The sequence below is a fragment of the Onychostoma macrolepis genome, chromosome 16, assembly GCF_012432095.1.
Source record: "Onychostoma macrolepis isolate SWU-2019 chromosome 16, ASM1243209v1, whole genome shotgun sequence".
Taxonomy (NCBI): Eukaryota; Metazoa; Chordata; class Actinopteri; order Cypriniformes; family Cyprinidae; genus Onychostoma; species Onychostoma macrolepis.
In genome coordinates, this window is record NC_081170.1 from 14,301,851 (window position 1) to 14,324,896 (window position 23,046).

The 23,046-nt window shown below is 36.8% G+C and overlaps 1 protein-coding gene across 6 annotated transcripts in view; it reads right to left on the reverse strand.

Moving 5' to 3' along the window:
• sema6e (sema domain, transmembrane domain (TM), and cytoplasmic domain, (semaphorin) 6E) overlaps positions 1-23,046 on the reverse strand; it is a 196,773-nt gene that overhangs the window by 107,602 nt on the left and 66,125 nt on the right. For 4 of the 6 annotated variants that reach the window (XM_058745855.1, XM_058745849.1, XM_058745852.1 and 1 more), the window contains one exon: positions 15,562-15,663. The gene's annotated coding sequence lies outside the window, so the exon portion shown is untranslated. Of the gene's footprint in view, positions 1-8,528; positions 8,633-15,561; positions 15,664-16,709; positions 16,734-23,046 lie in introns of those variants that run through there. The other 2 variants (XM_058745851.1, XM_058745853.1) reach the window with 2 other exon arrangements.

Sequence of the window (23,046 nt, forward strand, 5' to 3'; positions counted from 1 at the left end):
GATTTATCGAACAATATCTGATGAATTATTCCACTGGATCACACCAGGAATATCGCTTTTTTTCTCCCCAAATCCTCAGTCATGTCTGTCTTCTGGTCTATTTTCTTACAGAGGCACTTTAAAACTTTATTTTCTCCTCTTTTCTTCACTTCTGATTCCTATTAGAATCCTTTACTGTGGCGATGTTTCTAAAGTAGGAGAACAACAGACAGACGGAAAGCTTTTTGAATTATCTGTCAGTATTTTAAAAACGCTGCTTCCCATTTTCCTGGGGTAAGACTGATCGTATCTTTATCCGACCACACTGGAGACGCATCAGAATGCAAGCCAAAGAATATTTAGATAGTATCCGATATGAAACGCATATCAATGCCAGGTAGAGTGAGGAGTGAGAGCGATGCAGACTTATCGAACCTGGCATGCTGATTGGCTTCAGTGTCAACAGAAGACACACTTGCACTCTCTATTTCTCTGTACACACAGAACAAACGCAACACAACCATGACCTCCTCTGGCATTTCCAGCTCCTCTGAGGGTTTGTGTGTGTGTTTGAGGAGAATAAAAGCCTACAGGTCAAACTGCTGTCTGACAAAATCATAAACTCAGCAGCCGAGCTCCCCTAAAGCACTGCCTTTAAAACACCATAAACCCTGTCATTAAACCGCCATCGAAATAGTGCCAAGCAAAGTTCACCGTACAGTGTTTCAAAGTACGGTTTCGCTCGGCACACAAAAACAGTGCTTATTTTACAGATACAAATATTCAAATTTTGACCGATATAGATAAGCCGATAATTATTTTTATTCTATAGTATTTTGTTTCAATAAATAAAAAATAAAGACTAAAAATAAAAATCAATCATTTCAAATTCAAAAAATTTATTTAGGCATCAAAACTATATGCATAATGCGCAGTAAAGATATATTTTAAGGTTTTCTAATGATTATATTTAACAGTGTTATTAAATTATTAGCAAGCAAGCATTACATGGCAGTAAACTTTTCTAAATATTAAAATAGTGTAAAAATTTTTTTTAAATATACTAGACTATATTAAATTAAATATACAATATCGGCCAATACCAATGAAATAAAAAACTCCAATATCAGCTGACAGGGCTCTGAACCGGTTCAAGGAACGAAAACGAAAACCGGAAACGAATGAAATTTTGACAGGAACAGAACCAGAACCGAAATCAAATTTTATAGTTCTGAACAGAATCAAAAATTTGAAATGGCCATTAACCGGTTAATAACGATATTTTATCGTTCCATTTAATATTTGAAATTTGCTGACAACCAATCAGGAATTCCTGATTGGTTGACAGCAAATTCCAAATATTAAATATATTGCATTATCAACTCGTGAAATGCCCACCGAGCTGTGAACTCGTCACAGGTAAGTCGCAATGGCAACGCCCCGGTGTTAAGAGTTTATTCGAGGATAGTGTAAGATGGATTCAACAGATCACACACACCTGCAGCGCTTCTGTGAACGGAGAAAACTATAAAAATAAACGAATAAAACTATAGGCTTACATAAAAAGGAATACGTATAGGCTATATGCACAAAATATATTTCACTTAAATCATTGACAAACAAAATGAAAGAAAAAAAAAAAAAATTGTATAGTTCTGAACAGAATCAAAAATTTGAAATGGCCATTAACCGGTTAATAACGATATTTTATCGTTCCATTTAATATTTGAAATTTGCTGACAACCAATCAGGAATTCCTGATTGGTTGACAGCAAATTCCAAATATTAAATATATTGCATTATCAACTCGTGAAATGCCCACCTATAGGCTTACATAAAAAGTAATACGTATAGGCTATATGCACAAAATATATTTCACTTAAATCATTGACAAACAAAATGAAAGAAAAAAAAAAAAAAAAAAGATCTGAGTCTCGGTTTATTGTGACACGATCCAAAGTTCACGGAACGGAAAACGACAGCAGAAAGTAGTTTTCTTTACTCTGCAATGACAGCTTGACAGTTTTGACACAAATTAAGATATTTTTGATGAAATCCGAGAGATTTCTGACCCTGCATAGACAGCAACGCAACTACCAAGTTCAGGGCCCAGAAAGGTAGTAAGGACATCTTTAAAATCGTCCATGTAACATTAGTGGTTCAACTGTAATTTTATGAAGCTAAGAGAATACTTTCGATCACAAAGAAAACAAAAATAACTTTATTCAACAATTTCTTCTCTTCCGTGTCAGTCTTTGATGCATGTTCACGAGAGTATGCTTGCATAAAACACAAGCCTGACGTTGCAGTTATAGCTGCTTCGCTTTTGCTATGAAACAGTTCTAATGCTATGCTGTCAATCTGTGATGGCGAGTCACTCTCACCCCGTCGTTCACTTCAATTTCTCTCTGACGGACGTGTGAACGTGGCTTGCTCACCACTAAATGGAAGTAATTGATTACCGTGCTCTGTCTGTCTGCCGGCTGCTCTTCAGAGTCAAGGGCAGATCAACAGTAGACACAGGGCTGTGGGAAGAAGGGAGGAGAGGGGTGCCCGCCAGCACACGTGGCCCTGCAGGAAATACAATGTGCTCAGTGCCCAGAGCAGGAGCCTCAGGGCAGGTGAGATCACCACTGCTCTTTCACACAGACTCCAGTATTGTGCAATCATCGCTGCAGGCAATTTTTTCCCCATTACCGTACAGCAAAAATGCTTTACATCAACAACTCTGCAGCGTCTCAGGTCTGCACTGTACATCTACTCAAACGGATCTGAGGCCAGCAACAGCAGACTACTTTGTGGCTATGAAACGCTGACCGAAACCTTTTGCTAAGGCTTTTGAATTTTTCAGAAGTTTGTGGTACCAAAATACTGAGGTTATTTCTGCCGCCTGCACGCTATGCAACTCTTTTACGAAAGATCAAGCCATATGTGAAAAATGCTGACAAGATCACATATTTCATCATTTTTTGGTCCTATGTTTTAATTAATTTAAAAATATATATTTATACAATTCATACATTCAGTGACTTGAATACATCTCTTATATGGCAAGCATGTTTTTTTGTTTTTTTTGTGGAGACAAACTCAAAAATGTCAGGGCGATGTAATTGTCCTGATATTATAATAAAGAAAAAATTAAAAACTTGAAAACTTTAAGTAGATTGCTATTACTTTTTATTGTTACTTCTTAGAAAAACAAATAGTTTAACAAAACTGATAACGAAAATTTTACTCCAGTCTTCAGTGTCACATGAGATCAGAGATCATTCTAATATGCTAATTTGTTACTAAAGAAATTATAATTATTATCCTTGTTGAAAACAGTTTAGCTAATATTTTTTAACCTTGCGCTGCTTAATATTTTTGTGGAAACAGTGATACGTTTTTTTTTTCAGGGCTGTTTGATGAAAAAAGTTCAAAAGAAAAGCATTTATTTGAAATAGAAATCTTTTGTAAAATTATAAAATGTCTTTTCTGTCACTTTTTACTCACCTTGTTGAATAAAAAAAAAAAAACTTTTGAAAGGTAGTAGCGTACACTTCTAAGAACTATTTATATCAAAAAAACCTTCCTTTTTAAAATTGTGGACCCTCTTACACTTCATTAACCAAAAAATGGTTTGCCAAGTGAAAAGCCAATTTGGACCCATAAGGCTTCAAGCACTCAGCAAAACTCTTTAACTATTCCCAAGAAGTTACATCGACTTTTAAAGAGACCATCACAAACAAAACTTTATTTACTGAGAGCTTACAGAGGAACGTTCAGGTTTCTCAGCCTCACTAAATATTTATCTTTATCAAACTCTGTTTGTGATGTTCTCTACTCCTGGCATTGAGTGCCAAACTCCATATTAAAACCTCCCGCACCACTGTCTGACAGGGCAATTAAGAGTGCCATGGAACCGGTGCTCTCCACTCCAGAAAAAGAAAAAAAATAACACAGTCTCCATGGTAACACAGATGGTGGTCCACAGTTTTGAGCTTTTCAATTTGAGACACTTTAGTGAAAAGTATCAAGCTTCAGAAGACACCTCTGGACTTAAAAGAAAGAAATATCTCTCGAGCCTCGAACATCTGTCCTAAGGCCATCATTACACTGTCCGTGAGCCGGTATAGTTCTAAACAGGTAATAAATGCTCTGGGATTGTGGGTAATAGAGGCCGCAGGCTTCACTTACTCTAAATGCAGGTTTCAGAAATGATTGCGAAGAGATCATCTTATATTTGTGGGTGGAAAACAGCTGGAAAAGCAACTGTGCCATGGCAGAAACTCTCAACGAATCAGATCTGAATCAAACAGGAGATAAATAATGAAAGAAAGAATGAAGTAACCCACTGACATCTGGCCTTAGCAACGAAGGAGCCGAAGGAGCGTACAACTTTAGATGTTGCCCAAAAGGCACAATGTAGGCGATCCAAAAGGAAAGAACCCTTTAGCAAAATGTTAAACCCTCCAGATAAAGAGATTTCCTCCTGTTCATCCATTCAGGCTATTATTCCTCCATTCATCTTGATCTGTATCAGTCCGGCCACTCCGCCTTTGCTCTTTGGATCGGCCATCGAAGTCATCTATATCCAACAACACAAAGATGAACATATCCCATAACACTAAGATGAAAGCAAAGATATCCTACAACATCCCAAACGGAGCATGAGCTCACAAACACGCACACACAGTCGATATTATCGAACATGCTGCGGTCTTTGTGGTGGGAGATTTAGTGACATTACCTACCAGTGACAGGCCTCATCGTGGGGTCATTCATCACCGTCATGTGTGCGGGTCAACTGGCACGCGACCCATGATTGCAAAAAGACACTCGATCACACTTTGGTGTAGCGATCACACGAAAAATCAATTCACCTGTGTACATTTGTGTACGTGTGTCGACTATTGAAGCCATCATATCGCTTCTCTGTGTCCTTGAGGTACCAGATTCGCAGGTGATTACAAATGGACAAGTATATGAGCTCTCGCACACAAGCTGCAATTTCCGAAATACATTTTGGTCAAGGTCTTGGTCCCAAGTGGCTAATTTCCTGCAAACTTCGTAGCATTAGTCGCTTGGAATATGAGGAAGAGGAAAAGAAAGGCTGCTTTGTTCTCCATCATAACGAAAAGCAATTAATACAGTAATCCTGTCCCAGCAGGCCTTGGGGGGAGGGCTGTATGTAAATGACCTGAAACAGGAAAGTGAGTGAGATGAAGTAAATTAGCTTCAGGCTGAGGGTAATAAATAAATATCCATGCTGATTAAAAACTCACTAACACGTCTCACCAATGCAGGTCAGCTACATTCATTGGGCAGAGAGGGGAAAAATGAAAGTCTAATTTCCTTTTCTCAAGGTGACCTTTCATGTCCAATAAAAAGATATATAACAATTTCTTCAGGCTTCAGACACCACACATACGCATTCATTAAGCCTTCAAATGTGCTGACAATGAAGAACGCAGCTTGAAATAAAGATTCATAACTAATGTCCTTCTTATTAAAAATTCTCTTCTGCTATGACTTGCTGGATTAAACCATCTATCTCCTGGACGTGTCCTTCTACCCTAACAGTGCTGGGGAAGATACTTTGAAGTGTAGTTTGTTAAGATGCATATAAGTTAAAGTACTAGACATAGTACTGAAACACTGCCATTAAACAGCATTTGAACAGATTTATTTGCGCTGAACGCCCCGATAAAACTAGAAAACAGCACAATTTAACAATATACTTGAGTAAAACAGTGGCCAAGCAGCAGCACTGCTTAAACATTATTACTTTGTAAGATTGTTTACCAAAAAATATCATATTCATTTGTATCACTACACAAAGAATGAAGCCTGCAAAGTGACTCAAGTCTTTGTACTAACCTAGCGTATTTAAATGAACCAATTCAGTGCATTGATTCACTAGCTTGATTACTGCCGCAAAAAAAATCGATTCCTTTTTTCTTTATGTAAATTGAAGCAGTTTTCTTTTTTTTCTTTTTTTTGGAAGAAGCACACCATTAATTTACACTAAATACCACCAACACAAAATGTAAAACTTAATACTATCAATAAACACACTTAATATCATCAACATAACATACAGGAACATAATTTATATTACAACAGAAGCATTTAACTAAATAAAATTAAGATCATTATAATAAATATTATTATATTATTTTGTATATAGCAACAAAAAGTAGACTGCAAAAGGACCAAAGTTATTCAGTGAATCATGTTAATGAACCAGAGAATTTAACTATTTGAATGACAAATCAGACTTTTTCATGTTACGCATAAATCATAAAGCATGTTTGAGCACATTTGTACACACTGATGTGCATGCACAATGCTTTTAGAATTTTAAAAAAAAGTTTTTAAAATGCTACTCACAAATGTACAAGTTAGCATTGCTGAAAAATGCAAAAGATAGTTTGTTACTTGACAACACAAGCTCATACAGGAGCAAAACAAAATTCTTTGGAAGAAGAATTCAGACATGATACAAAGTTGATGTGGGAACCTGAGTGAGCTTGTGAAATGCACTTCACTCACTTAATCAGTGGCCTTGCCCTGCGCTGTCAATATGGCTGATCACACCGGTTTTTCCACATTACGTTAACAACTTCATGAGCTCTGCTGAGCACAGTATTAATCTCCGGCGAAACCCCGCTTTACACCCTGATCGATACACGCTGTCTGTCCTGCCTCCGGCGCTAAGACTGTGGGAGCCACTTTTTTGGAATCCGGTCAAAACTTTCACCACGCATTTCACACACACTGGATCGAAACGAACACCGGCTATTTTTAAGATGTAGCACCCTTAAAGAGAAACAAGAGAAGCAATGTGGCCAAAGTGAGAATAAATGGAAAAGCGAAGAAAACTTATCAAAGGCAGCCAGCTTGGCAGAACAAAAGTACATTGCAACACAACAGGTAGAAAGCGCAGAAAAACAGCAGTCGTGTTGCACAGCTTAAACAAGGAGTCATTTTACCTCAGCATAAAACATGTCTGTATGTGGGCGTCTGTAATATAACATGCTATTTTGTAACCAGACCTGCAATTAGAGCATGGAAGCTTTAACCAAGTTTGTCACTTTTTTTTGTAAGAAAATGCTTTTCTCACTCTCTCGGAAAGGTACGGGACTAATCCAACGCGCTGGGAGGCCACTTAAGCTAATTGGCAGGTTTTGTGGGCATGGGTTGGTACTCAAAATAGCCTAGACCACCTTCCTTCTCATCTTGTTTAAATGGCTCCTTCACCACCATCATCTCCTTATTCCAATCAGGCCTTTAAATAAGCCAGGCCTCCCCCACAAAGACGGCGAAGTGCTCTTTGAAATTAGAGTAATGAGACAAATGACTTGAGAGCAAATGAAGGAGAAAGCAAACGAGGAAGGAATTAGAAGAGAAGGAAAGGATCCGAGTATGTCACATTCACTGTCACGCACCCATTGTGTCTCAATCCGCTCCCTAGTTCAGTAGTGTGCTGCTCAGGAGTCAGCCGTTTTTGAGGCTGTCCCTTTGTCCAAATCACTCTAAGCAGAGAAATGTTCACGCCTCAGAAATTCCCAGAATGCACCCACCGTGAAACTAGCAATAATATTTACTTACTAGAAATGTCACCATTCCGTATTTTAAGGTTGTTTCTTCATGTGATCTTTCATCCCTATTCCCTAAAATGCATGACAGGTAAACAATTATGCAAACTTTAAAATATTAGACAGGAATTTGTGTTTTAGTTAAAGACCAGAGATGAAACAATACTAAAAGTCTAGCCAATATGGATAAGCCAATAATTATTTGCATGTCCTGGCTGATAATTGCTAAACTAAACTTTTTACTATCATGTACAAATAAACTAAATGAATTAATTTATAAAGTAAAATGAACACTTACAATGCTACAATTTAAGTACAATTACACACAATTAAAATTTTTAGCCAATACCAATTACCTACTAATTATTTTAATAAGCTGCTTCCAGATAAATGGCTAATATTAAGAATAGCGCAGGAATAAGATAAAACACTAAAATAAAATCATTATATAGGCAACACAACATTTTTTTTCATAAAATATGAAAAATGTATTTTTAAATTACATTTCAGAAAAGATTTAAGTTTTATATTTTTAAAGGTTTTCAATTATTAGTATTAATATAAAAAAATTACTTTGAGAGGTAGATGACACTAAAGGACACGATGAACAGGCATAATTAAATATTCAATATTAACTGTTATTAATAAATTTAAAACAAAATCCTTCTAATATTGGGTTTAAGCAATTTTACTGCTATGTTATAGCTATATGTTGTATCCTCAAAATAAAATAACTTATTTTTGTTTATGTTTATTTATGAAGAGATTTTGGTATTTTTATTAATATCGTAATAATTTTGTGCTTTGCTGTGTGATGTTTAATGTCTGAATTGCCATTTTTAAAAACTCAAGAAAAGTTCTCAAGAAAAATACCAGCTACTTGTACTTGTGGCGCAGCCCGGTCACAGGTGATGAAGTCATCCATTTCCCAAACTTCAGTGCATCAAGGGTCTTGTTAGTACTTACATTCGTTCACAATGTCCTGAATCACGTCATAGGGAATTAGGGAGGAGAATGAAACACAACCAGTCTTCAGTTAGACTTCTATTCAGCTAGAGTCCATTGCGTAACTGAGGGCAAGAGTAAAGTAAATGAGCAAGAGTTGTTTACTTCAAACTTTTAAAAGTATGCCAACTTAAATTCCCAAGGTGCCCTCTTTGTCTGAGGTAAATCACAGTAGGGCGGTTCACATCTCCTAAGCGAGCCAAAGCTTTGTCACCACAGTCGCCGTTAAGCTAATTGCTTTTATAGAATCTGAATGGTGATGAGACAAGAGATTCTTCTCTTTCTGTCTTTGTTGAAACAGACAGATCTGGCATCTAAAAGGCTGAGGCTCAATTCTTCAATGCTTTCAGCCAGAGTCACATGTCATTGGCAGATCTGAGTCTGTAAAACAGAATACAGCAAGTCCATGAGCTCAGGCACCAAACTACGCCAAAAATAAGGATACGTTTAAAAATACAGAATGAGATAATTAGATATTGTGCCATATTAATGAAGTTTCTAAGAATATGAAACATTATACGAGAGATATTTCTAGGTCTGTTTTGCTTTGTAGTCTATTCTGTCTGTGATTAGAGAAGACAAGGTGGAATCTGATCCCAGACCTGCTGTATTTTCTATGAACACAGTGCCTTCCTCCCTCAGAGACGTCTTGAAGCAAGGCTTTCCTCTTCATTTACATTTTCGTGCAAAATAACAAATGTCATCCTCAAGGATCTCTGCATAAAACAGGCTGTATTAACCTCATTCGTTTCATTTTCATGAATTTGCCACTCCTTTGTGTTTGTGAATCCTCACAGCAGCAGTTGTAGAGTCCCTGCCTCCCTGAGCACAACACAAGTTCAAACATCAGCATCACAGTGCATCCCCGGGTCCAAAACTAACTTTCTTTTTGGCCAGGTATTAAAGGTGAACACGTTCTTGGCTACACAAGAGTTACAGTCTGATAAAATGAGTTGTTTTATCATGTATATTACCTCAGGCGGAACAAGAATGTTATTCTAAAAATAAACAAACGTTGAGGTTTTTCATATATGATCCAGGTACACTAAACTGTGGCAGTCACGTGGGATATACAGATTTGAATCTGTGTCAGTATAACTATAACACATAACATAACATATAACATATAAAACATATAACATATAACATAAAACATAAAACATAAAAAATTATATTCAAAGAATCCTGAAAAAATGTATCACAATAAAATAAAAAGTCAACATTAATAATAAGAATGTTTCATGAGCACCAAATAAGCAAATTAGAATGTTTTCTGAAGGACCGTGTGACATATTATTTTACTATATTTTAAAATGTAATTCTTGTGCCATCACAAGAATTACATTTTAAAATATAGTAAAATAATATATCACAATACTATTGTTTTTACTGTATTTCTGATTAAATAAATGCAGCCTTAGTGAACATAAATGTCTACTTTAAAAAAAATCTGACCAACCCAACTTTTTAACTTTTGTAATATTACATATTAATCATATATAATTAAATAATAATAATAAAAAAATGTAAACGATAATAAAAAGAAAATTAGTTTATATTTTAAACAAGAAAATTGCACTTAAAGGGATAGTTCACCTAAAAAAATAAAATTCTGTCATTACTTACTCACCCTCGTCATTCCAAAACCATGAGACCTTTGTTCATCTTCAGAACACAAATTAAGATATTTTTGATGAAATCCGTGAGGTTTCTGACCCTGCATAGACAGCAATGCAACTGACACGTTCAAGGTCCAGAAAAGTAAAAGACATTGTTAAAATAGTCCATGTGACATCAGTGGTTCAACCCATAATATTACGAAGCTACAAGAATACTTTTTGTGTGCAACAAAAAAAATACAAAATTTTATTCAACAATTTCTTCTCTTCAGGATTTCATCAAAAATAAAAAATAAATTGTGTTCTGAAGATGAATGAAGGTCTTACAGGTTTGGAACGACACGAGGGTGAGTAATTAATGACAGAATTTAAATTTTTGGGTGAACTATCCCTTTAATACATTTAATTCAAGACATTCTCTCAAAGCAGTCTGTATTATTTAAAAAACATCACCTACACCTGGATTTCCATAACTTTAGCCTACAGTTGGTTCACCCTCCGCCTATGATAGAGAAGAAGTATACAAAAAAGAAATGACTTCCGACTCTTACAGAAACAGCAAAATGACACATAACTGCATAGAGGGATGCAAGAGGGTTGTGTTCAAAGTCTTGCCTTGTGCTGACAGACATAAAGAGAGAGGGGACATTCATAATTCAAAGATGGGTGGTGGTGGAGGGGGTTAATCCCTCTCCATCTGCCTAACAGCACCTCTCTCTCCCTCAACACAGGTCTCAGATCCACCTGCACTGAACCAGGGGCTCTCAGCTAAAGATTTGGGCTGACCTGCATGAAGGCTCCCTGCAGACTTTGCCTCCCTGTCTTCCAAATCGCCAATGCCTGACTTTGAAGTTTCCAGAAGGAGAGACTCCGAGGGGCCTGCAATCTCACCAGCATGGCTGTTCTCAGGATTAAGGGACACAGATGAGCCAGGAGGTGCTTCCTGGCTCCAAATGTGCAAGCTTTTTTCCCCCCATCGCCAGCGCTGATGGATTAACAGACAAACTAAAGGCAGCAGAAAACACACACAATGCACAAACAAAGTGTAATGTGGCACCGGGTCCTAAGAAACCAATTTGTGAATAAGAACAGAAGGAGGGGGGACGCTGCTTTGGTCCATGACTCCCCTTTTCTCTTCCTCCTCCTGCTACTCTGCTTGTTCTTTTAACGCCATTTTCAGTTCTGCACACCAAAAAAGGAATAAACTCAATCTAAAAACTCAAGAAGCTTCTTATAAGCTTATGAAGGAATATTCTCTTTGCATAATTTGCAAATTTATGTTGTATTATTGACATACAATACAGTGAACAAAAAAAAATGCCCCCTTAGCAATTGCCTATTCGGAGAACAAAATGGTTGCAACATTTCAAACAAAATGACGTTGCTCAAAGGGAAGCCAAGTGAACATTTCATTGAGTGAAATTGGCTAACACAGACTCTCATCACCCCTGAAGCAAAAATAAATGCCCCCCTTAAATCTAATATCTGGTTAAACAATAATAACGGCAATAAAACACCACCTGTAATTTGATACGAGCCTTTGTTTCTTTTCAGTACTTCGGATGTCAACTTGATTCTGTTTTGGATTATTGTCCTGCTGTATCACACAATTACACTTAAGCTTCAACTCATGGTCAGATGCCCAGACAATCTCTTAAAGAATTATCTATATATGGTTGACTGCAAGCTACTTTGAACGATAACAAGTCACAGAGGCCACCACAGACAGCAAAACATACCAAGTAAACCATAATGCTACTGTACATATCCCATTCTTACAGTATGATGCTGTATTTTCTATTTACATTTTCACTCATCTGACCATAGAATAACCCAAGGTCTTGGGATCATCACATGCTTTCTTTAACAAACATGATGTGAGCTTTGATGTTCTTCTTGGTGAGCATAAGTTTTCACCTTGATACTCTTCCTTAAAGTATCAATTTTTCACAGTCCCTTTCCTATTGCAGAGTCATGAACCATGACCTTCTCTGATGCAAGAGAAGCCTGTAGTTCTTTGAAAGTTTTTCTGTTATAATTTGAAGCTTTCCGCATGAGGTGGCACTGTGCCCTTTGAGAAATTCTGACCACTTTTGGGAATAATCACCACTAAAAGTCTTTGATTCCAAATTAATTTCTGTTGATTTCAAAGACTAAGGGGGCAATTACTTTTGCACAGAGACAACACGGGGAATTTATTACTTTTTTATTATTCTTAAAAATAATTTAATTGCGTCCTTTACTCATCCTCGTGTCATTTCAAATCTTTATGACTGACTACTGTGGAACACAAAAGATGATATTTTGAAGAATGTAGTGACTAAACAGTTTGTAAGGACAGAAAATACAATGGAAGTCAAGAGGAACCAAAACTTTGCTTTCCACAGAAGTCAGCCAGTCATACAAGTTTGGAGCAACATGAGGGTGAAATTTTTTTTTTCATATTTTCAATTTTCAGAATTTTCATATTTGTTTGGGTTATCCCTTTAAATAAACCACATGATGACAAATATACGCTTTGTGTTTTCCATGTTTCCTTTGCCTACATTTTTATTGTGAATACATGAATAAATTCAGGGAGAAAAATATGTAAAAATCAGGCTAATAATTTTTCATGCCAATATACCTGGAATGTGCACACTCATGATACACACACATTTACAATCAACAGAGCAAGTGCACCTGATTCTAGCAAGGTTTATTCAACTATCCCAGCCAAACGCTTATTGGTGGAGTGGAAGGGTGGAGGGGGGCAGGACTGATGGGCAGTTTGCCTGAGCTCAGTGCACAGCTGCAGGGCCTGCGGGCAGACAGATAGAGCCCTGCTACAGCAGGTGCTGACATTAATGAGAGTGATAAACCATGAGAGAGAATTTATAAATCAGTAAAAAGCTATGGTGGACCAAACCCTCTGCTGGCATCTGCCCATTCAGCTGACCTGTGGTTAAATAAACCTCTTATGAGAGGAAGAGTATTTGTTGGAAAAATGACGTGGAGCCAGAATTGACGATCATTTCGATTGTCAGGTATGCTTGAGGCTTCAATGAATTGTTGTTTTTGAGCCTGCTGGAAAGCCATCAATTGATTTGATTCAAAAACTAAGCTTACTTCTGTCTTTTGTACCACCAAATGTTTGATCAGCCATCTTTTGAGATTGGAAAGCAAATTGTACTTTGATTAATTTGAATGAAGATTCAAAAGTGGAAGAGCACAACGTGGGCTCAACGTCCATACTGAGATCCAAGAACATCTATCAGAGTTTCTTACGGTGTCAACGTCACTCCCTACTGCAAAATGAAGGTGAAAATCTGAATTAATGGTACTATGAGCTATTGAAGAAAACTGAGAGACTGAAAGAGAATGGATACTAGGAACACATATCTGTGGGGCACATATCTGTGACCATAAGTGTTTACTTTGAAAAAATAAATAATAAATCAGTAGACATTGCACTTGGTAACAGTGTGCTAAAAGCCATCAAGCCATTAGAAAACAGACATCCACTGAAGAAAACACAAAAATGACCTTAGTGAGAGAATAAAGTAGTATAACTAAATGAATCAGATGATATGATGGCTAAAACAAGATTAGGACTGATTACTGTCAATTATTTATCTTGATATTGTAAGTGTGATAATTAATGCAGAGTTGTAGTTAAATATAATAATTATTTTGTGCAACCTCACAACAATTTACCAGGGAAACCAGTTACTAGTGATGCAAGACACGTTGATCAGTTATCAGATGATATTGGAAATATAAATGCCTATATTTGATATATATTAATAACTTGTATTACCTTTGCTGTCATATAACTCTTACTTAAAATGAATCTTTAGAAGCATTCAAAAAGCACTCAAATCTCAAAATGAATATCCATTTTTTAAACTGTACATTATTATGTTGTGAATTCACTAGAATCGTTTAAAATGACTGATTTAGTGTTAAAATAGGCATTAAATAGTATAGAATTTTAATATTGGACATGTATCAGTTATCAGCTTATAAAAATTATTAGTGGCTTATCAGTATTGGAAAATTTAAATTATAATATTGTGCATCCTAATGTAGGACAAGACGTACGTGTCATACAGTAAAAAAAAAAAAATGCTGTAAACAATACTTCACACAATTAACGGCACCCATAATAGTAATTGTGATTATTTTTGATTAATCATGTAGCCATGCAAACCCAAATTTAAACAAACTTTTAAATCGAGAGAGAAAAAAAAACAATTCCCATTTCCTCGCATCTTTCTAAACCCACATTCTGGAGCAGAATTCTGGGTAAAATAATGCACAGCAGCTGAAGCTGGCATACGTGCTTATAAAGCTTAGCATTGCCGACTTGCTAAAGATCCCCTCCATCAAGCCTGCATCAGCTGACCCCAATTATAATTCTGCCACCCTTTTCTGTCCGAGCACAGAGCTGAATGTGATTAGTCATATCTTATGGCGTATCTCCATTGTCATGGACAGTCTGGGGGACTTGAACTCTTCTTTGTTCGAATACACATTGGGTGATAAACTACACTGGGAATAGCAATAGCAGCTAAACGATGGAGCACATAATGGCGCCATATGGCACATCTAAATAAAACAACCATAAGCTGTCAGAGCGAAGCAGCGGCTCCATGGAGCGGCAGAAAGGTGGAAGCGCCGGAGGACGCCTATGATGTTTAGCCTTCCACAGGGCCCAAGGTCAAACGCAACCCTGCATCTGGCCAGCCATCTGCTCCCTGCAGCCGGCCGACAGAGCCTGTCACCACCAGCCCTGTGTCCAGCGTTGTGGGATGTGTCTTGATCTCTAAGGGATATCTGGGTAGACAGGGGGCATGAGTAAAAGGGCCTTGCACAGGTGCACTGTGATGCATGCGTGTTTCCAGCAGATTTTTTCCCACTCTTCATGTCAAGTCTCCTGTCTCATCGGTTTTGTCTTCTCTTAAGTGATCTCTCTCTGATTCCGTCGTCTGCTTGTTTCTCTTTTCTGAAGTGTTTGAAAATCTGCCCACATCCCTTTTACCCTCTCCAACTGTGATACTTTTCTATCGTTTGTCGCCTGCTCGTCGTGAGACTTGATTTAAACAGATTGTCTGACAGACTGTCAGATGTTTCTTTTAAATTATATTTGTATTCTTCTAAAAATTGACAGACGTTGTCCCCCGCGCGACGGTCTCGGGTGAATAGTCCAGCCAAAATAATGAAGTTGGATGATATTTCAATTTTCTGTCAAATCAAGTCATTGTCCTTCAGAGGGGCTCAACTCTACTTCACCAAGCAAATTTCAACAAAAGAGCAGGACGTGATAAGAAAACGGAATAAACCGTTCAAGTGACTTTGATCAGTTCAACAAACTTCATGCCATAGGTTCTTACCTCAAAAGATGATCCAATCAGACAGCAGGACCGCAGTCAGGTGATTAAGCTGAGGGTAAATTGCTGGGTCGCTTAAGGAAGTTGTGCCATTCCACAACAGACCTAAGAACAAAGACAAAAATTTATACAACTTTTGAGTTGACCATAACTTTGAGTTTCAATGCACACTTTGTGCAATAAATAGTTAACTCCTAAAATTCACTAGCTTTTGTAAGTTTGGGGTCGGTAAGCTTTTTTGAAAAAAATAAAAAAAGTCTCTTATGCTCAAAGAGGCTGTACTTATTTGATCAAAAACACAGCAAAACGGTAATATTATGAGATACGAATACTTAAAATGGAAAGTAACTCTTTTAATAATAATTTAAGAATTTATTTTGTATATACTTTAAATTGAAATGTATTCCTATGATTGCAATGTTAAGACAGTAAACCAGTCTTAAGAGTCACATGATCCTTCAGAAATCATTCTAATATGGTGATTTGGTCTGATTTGGTTTGCTCAATAGGCTAAACGTTTTTTTGTTATGATCAGTGTAAAAAGGTTGTGCTGCTTAATATTTTTGCTAAGGATTCTCTGATGAATAAAAAGTCCAAAAGAACAGAATTTATTGGAAACAGAGATTGTTTTTGTAACATAAATGTTATTTACTGTACTTAAATCTCCATCACTTTTGATAAATTCCATGCATCCTTGCTGAATAAAAAATATTTAATTCATTAAAACATAAAATAAAAAATATAATTATAGACAGACGGGGGATAATTATAGCCATTGCCTTATTTTCAAATACTACTACTACTACTACTACTACTACTATTAATAATAATAGTGAAATTATAATGGATTATCATAATTTTCACGATTGAATGTCTGGGTCTGGGAAGAGCGTGAAAAAAAAAAATTTAGTTGTTATCTGAAATTAGCAATGTTCTAATGTAATAAATGAACAAACAAACAAAAACACCAATACCTTGGGACACAAAGTGGCCAAAATGTTAAAAAAACATGACAGCTATAGAAAACACCAAAATAAAACCCCAGCAAAGTCTGTTGCATATGAAGAATATTTTCTCATCTATTGTCTCCACAGACAAACAAATGAGGCTTTTTCATTCATAAAACGTCTGTTTGTGTGATCTGCACATACCAGTTAATGAAGCTATAGACTGTCATCTCAGGACTGTGACACTTGGACACCGAGCCAAAACTAACAGAACAAGTGCTCAGAGAAAACAATGTCTTTGCTGAGAAGATGATGAAGGCGCTTTTCACTTAACATTCATTATGGGCAGATTTCTAACCAAATCTCTACAAATCCCCCATCGGAGGCTGCCCAAATCTCAGGGCATCTCAGAGCGCAATCTGCTCTTCCAATCTGCCGTGTGAGAATGAGACACTAGCTCAAGCCAGCTACTTACTGACAGCACCCGAGTCTCCACAAATCTCCCGTCTCACCGCCTGTCTCCGCTGCATTTCCTTATTCTCTTGGTCAGCCCGTCTGTCTCTCTTTATCTCCCTCCATGTCACTCTCTCTTTCGCTCTATGCACCTTATTCTCTATCTGTCTCTCGCCCCAGTTTGCTTTGCATAAAGACAGTCTGTAGACACAGAGGAAATGCAGTACTCCAGCTGCCTGTATCACCAGAGAGTAATATGAATTACAAAAAAGAAAAATTGATCTAATAACAGCCATGTTTAATATTGCAAAATGATCTTCAACTTGCAAATCCCCTTCAGGGCAATGTGAATTAGTTATGCTCATGTAGAGCGGCCTCTTAATTCGACGAATTCTGCAGCGCTACCTGCATTTGTTAAATGGCTTTCATATAGCTCAATAATGAACGGCCTGAGTGTGCGAAAGTGGCAATTATACAAACATTCAATATTTAGAAAGCATTTTATCACTTGTTGTTCGATTTAAAGTGACAGTCAGAAGACCAGAATCACCTGGTCAGTGCCGGGCAGAAATCTTCTCTGTGTGTACTCTCAAAGCTTCTCAAAGCTAAAGACTGGATTTGGGTGAAATCCAAAGCTCAGTGTGGAAAATCCAAGATAAAATCTGGCATTTAAATTGGTAGTTCACTCAAAAATCTAAATTCTGCCATTATTTACTCACTCTCATGCCGTTCCAAACCCATATGCTGTTTACTTTTTTTCTGTGGAACAGAAAATAAAGATATTTTTGAAGAATCTTCACACAGGTCTTTATAGTGAGTCTGTTAAGGATAAAAAGTCTTTAATGTAGTCAAACATGTGTGCTATATTTCAAGTCATTTTGTGAGGAACAGACAGACATTTAGCATGTTATTCACAAACTCAGTAATTCACTGGAACTGAATCACCGAGTTGGATTCAAGAAACGGATCAATCTAATTAGTTCATGAATCACTCTTTTAAGCCAGTTCTTTCCACTATACTGAGCCTTTCCATAAATCAAATACATTCATAAAACAAAACAATTCATTCAGAAACACCACTGATTTCTCTCTCTAGTTCAACTCAATCATTCACAGCTGTTAACAACTCACTGGAAGCGATTATTGAAGATTGTTACTAAATAACAATGTAAATTTCACACACAATTTTTGTATGACTTCAAAAGACCTGGAACATTATTCACAAGTTGTATGGTCTTTCATGGTGATTTTTTCTCCATTTTTGGAGGAGGAGGAGGTCGCTATGAACTGTTATTGCATGGAAACAGCCTTCATAAATTTTGTTCAGCATATGGTTTTGGAACCACGTGAGGATGACTAAAAATTATAGAGCCTTTATTTTTTGAGTGAACTATTTCTTTAACAACCTGTTTACATTTTGTCTTCATTAAAAAACAGCTAAAGCATCAGAAATTCGAGCGAAACAGACTTTGCACCTTCAGAGCCAGCACCACTAAGTGCAATGTCTGGATCAATGCAAAAAAATATTTAAAAAATCAGTACGGTACAACTAGTGTGGAGGACCAGGAAATCTGATCTTAGATCAGCATTTCAACACAAGAATGTTTCTCCAAGCACAGTCCTTGTAAACCCACGGTCTGCAGTGAGCAGAATACGGGTGGCATTATGCCAACATTCCTCAAAGGCTTTTAAAGCACAAACCCTGATAAGAACCCTGGCCAGCTGGTCACCCTTCGCTCCTCAGAGTTCATGCCGTGGCTGTCGGGGAGGAAAGGGCTAACAGCTAAACCATCCATCCTGTATTTTTTCCAACACCCTCATCTTAAAAAACTCATGTTTAAAAGTCAAAGTGTCCATGATGCTGATACTTTTTACATTACTTTAGCCAGGAGCACACTGAATAGAATAATAGAAAAACAACTTAAGTGCATCAATAACAGTATATTTGGAGGTTACGTGATGCTTTTTAGGAGTTCAGCCAGAGCCTTCCTGCCAGTTAGTCCATTTTGAGTCAGATCCAATGTTTTTTTCCATGGTAAAATGTAGTGCAAACAAACAGGAGTCTTGTACCACCATGAACTTCAGTATACAATTGGAGTTCCGCTTAAAAAGAAAAACAGCAATATTACATTATCCAAATGTCCTTCACATAAACTAAGTGTGTGCAATTTAGCGGATACCTTTCCTCCAAAGAGACTCATAAACTAAAAGGACAGGACAGCCAGTTTTTTTCAAGTTTATTGCTTAGAAAAGTAGGAAAATAGTTTTCAATGGTCTTTCTCTGGTCACGGCATGGTCCAGAATGACCAAATATCACTATCATAGGAATATCATAAACATTCTTTGACTGTCATCATGGCAAGTTTTATTCTTAAATCGGCCAGCTTTCACAAGTCAATCTGCTTTGAAACTTTTATCTATCAGCTTTTAAAATGGCCATGTGGTCATTCAGAAAGAATCTCACCCAAGTCTAAATTTATATCTGAAAGAGGAAAAAAAGTAGGAAAAAAAGAACATGCTGGAAACCTTTACGACAAAACAAATCTGAGTGAGCCATAGGCAGCGTTCCAGCATCTATGTGCTTAGATTAACTGTAGAGAGAGATTTTATTACTCTAGCTTGGCTTGGTCTTACTTCAAAACTTTTACAGCTCTGTACTCAAGTATTGCTGCATATTTAAATCACCCTCGTATAAATACAACATACGTTTAGCTTTAGCTTTCACTGCAAATGCTAATTTTTGGCTTCTCCTTAGCATCTATTTAAAGACACAGACCAAATCCTTCCAAACCACACAAACGGAGTTTCGCCCAAGCCGAGAGAAGTTCCTGAAAGGAACGTCTGATTCGCTGAGCCACTGAGGTTTGATTAAGTCAGAGCGCCTGAGGCAGGACGTCTCATCATCTCAGATAAATCTCTGGAGAGAAGAGATCGCCAGGGAGCATTACTAAAGATAAATAACGCATGGACATCATCTCACCAAAACACACATCAGGAAAAAAAAAAAAAACAGAATGCAGAGCCTGAAGGGTTGCGTGTCTAATGCAGAGACTAATGCTCCAGTTTCTTGTCAATTTTGTCTAAATAATAAAATAAAATAAAAACACTAAAAACAAAAATCAGTCCAATGAATTTTAGATTTCAAAACATTGCAAATGTACAAAACATTAATTTTGAGATTTGCTAACGATTACATTTAAGTGGTAATAAATGATAACTGTTTTTAAAGATTACGAAAACAGGAAAAAGGTAAAAAGGGAGAAATGAGCATGAAAAGTTAAATACCCATTATCAACCAACACTGATAAATTAAAAAGAACTTTTAGGCTATATGGATAACTGATATTGTACCATGATATCATGCATCCCTACTAGTCCCAATAAACTTTAGTGAGATGATTGCAGATCTTCTCCAGTGCAAGAGATCTCAAAATCTCAAAATAGTCATCTACATCCCATCCATTGATGATTCAGACCACTTTTAAAGACCTTTACCACCTTTTGCCAGGAATAACTTGGCAGAAGTAGTTTCCGTTTACTAAAAAAAGCAGAGATGTAGGTCAGGATTGAGTTTCAGCCCAGTTGAGGATGCCAGACCACCATTCCCCCCTCTTCTTTCCTCTTAAGAGTGCAAACAATTTGACGCTGGGCATCTTCCACCTTCAACTTCCCTCTGGAAGAAAAATCAATGGCTTCGGTATTCAGGACACACTGCTCCTGCTTAACCTTCGACCTTTCGACCCAGTCAGACTGCGTCAGGAGCAATATGTAAGCTTTTGTCTAAAAGGGGTCAAATGTTTTTAAAAGTATTTTCACTTAACACACTACAGGGTGGTCCAATGCACTCTGGAAGGGAAGTATACCACCTTCATTTTCAACAGGGAAAAAAAAAAATTATTGAATTCAAAATAGAGTCATTCTAAGAGATCAAACTTTTAGATGAACACACAGTATTCCTATCCTGCCTCTATCCTTCTCTCGCTCTCCTTATTTTATACGAGATCCACCAGGAGACTATTACGACAGAATAATAGCTGTGGAAACGATTCTGCTAAAGAAACATAATATTATTAAAGTGAAATACAATCTGCCATTGTCCCTTTCCCATCTGCTGGTGGTGTGTGATATGAGAGATTTATAGAGCAGTTCAGCATGTTAGTTTAACTGATGGCGCATTCTGTGTGATAATAAGCTGTCGATCGTCACAGAGGAAAGAGATTAGCTCTTCCCGTCTATCTACACGCTATTATCATGCTAATTAAGAACGAACCAAAAAAATATTGTCTAAATCTGAACTGAAAGCAGCATTGCCGTATCGCTAAGCGCTATGGTTAACTGTGGCTGAATGGTTTGCTCACTGAGCTTTGAGGGACACACTGAATTGTCACGTACTGTATGCTTCAGCCAGCAGTTAATTAACAGGCCACAAAAGGTAAAGAATCTGTATAAAAAGGTCTTGCCCAAGTTGTGACCTCAAAAGCAGAGATATAGCCATTCAAAATGAGTTTTTTTTTTTTTTTTCATATTCTTACATATAAATTATGCTACCTATTTAGGGCTGCACAATTAATTAGAATAAAATCACAACTCCTGTTACAGCAGTCACAGAACTGAATGCTCCACACAAACTCCAATTTGCTAATAATATGCCTTATAATGCGAGTTAATGTGCATTAATGTGCTTATAATGTGTATTCTGACATTTACAAATTTCTCTTACTTGAGTCATTATACAAATAAATAACAACAATGGGTCACAGAAAACGAAGAAATGACAGTAATATATCAGATGAAATGATGTGCAAGTGAAAAAAATACAACAAATGCATTACCATTCAAATGTCTATATTCGATATATTATTAGTAGTTTTTATTCAAATAAATAATTTTTTTAAATACTAATATATATATATATATATATATATATATATATATATATATATATATATATTAGTATTTTTAAATATATATATAAATAACTATTCATTTTACTCATACATCTAATAGGTTGCTTGAGTCACGGGTCAGGGTGTTGCAAATAAATATAAAAAAATAAATAAAAATATATAAATTATATTACCATTTAATTTTAATTCAATATTACTATTATTTGAATATTCATTTAATATTAACAAAGCTAATACTGATTTTTTTTTATTATTATTACTTTAGCAAATGAGATGTAAATGCAAATATATTTCAAATGTAATTTTTGCTACATTTCCCAAAATTTCATGCAATTTGTTGACAAAACCAAGCCATATACAGTATCCATTCAGTGAATTGGAAGGGGGACCTGTGAAGAAGGGCTTCACGGAGCAAAAAAGACCTCAAAAGCTAACTAATACATTTGTAAGCCTATTTTCACCCTATATTCAATCTCATATATTCCATGTGACACACCCTGGGGAAGAAGTCCAGTTACTGTTAGTATATGATGATGAGATACACCGGAGATATTTTTAGGGGGCCTGTCTAGAGGGAGGTTTGAGTGGGATGGGGGGCAGACTTGATTATTTCATGGAGTCTTGAACACCCCCCAGTAATATCCACTGTGATCACTATATGATGACACAAGGGACTGGAGAGCGAGAGAGAGAGAGTGAGAGAGAGAGAGACAGAGGAGAAGCGGAGGAGAGACAATCTAGGTATATGCCTGTAGTGAGAGATGCATTAGGGGTAATATCAGTCTCTGTGGTTGAATGTGTTTATGGTGAGTTGTTTTTCATACATCAGAGATTGCTCCGCAGGGATGAGCTGCAGGCCAACACGCAGATAATGTGAGAAAGCAATAAAGCGAGATCAAATGAAGCAGCCTGGAAGCACTACACCAGAAATGTGTGTGTGCGTGTCTGTGGGAGAGAGATATTTGCTGGTACCTGTTATATCACAAATAGCTTGAAAGGATAAAAGACCAAAAAAGACTGTGATGTACATGCACACATGCATTTCCCTTCCCACATGCACAGTTGAGTCATCATATGGTTAACGTTCGTTGGGACATACTTGAGGAATGTGAAAGGGTTGGGGGGGGGGTATTAGCGAGCGCTCTGGCCAAGAGCCAGGGGCGTTATTTTATACCCCTTCC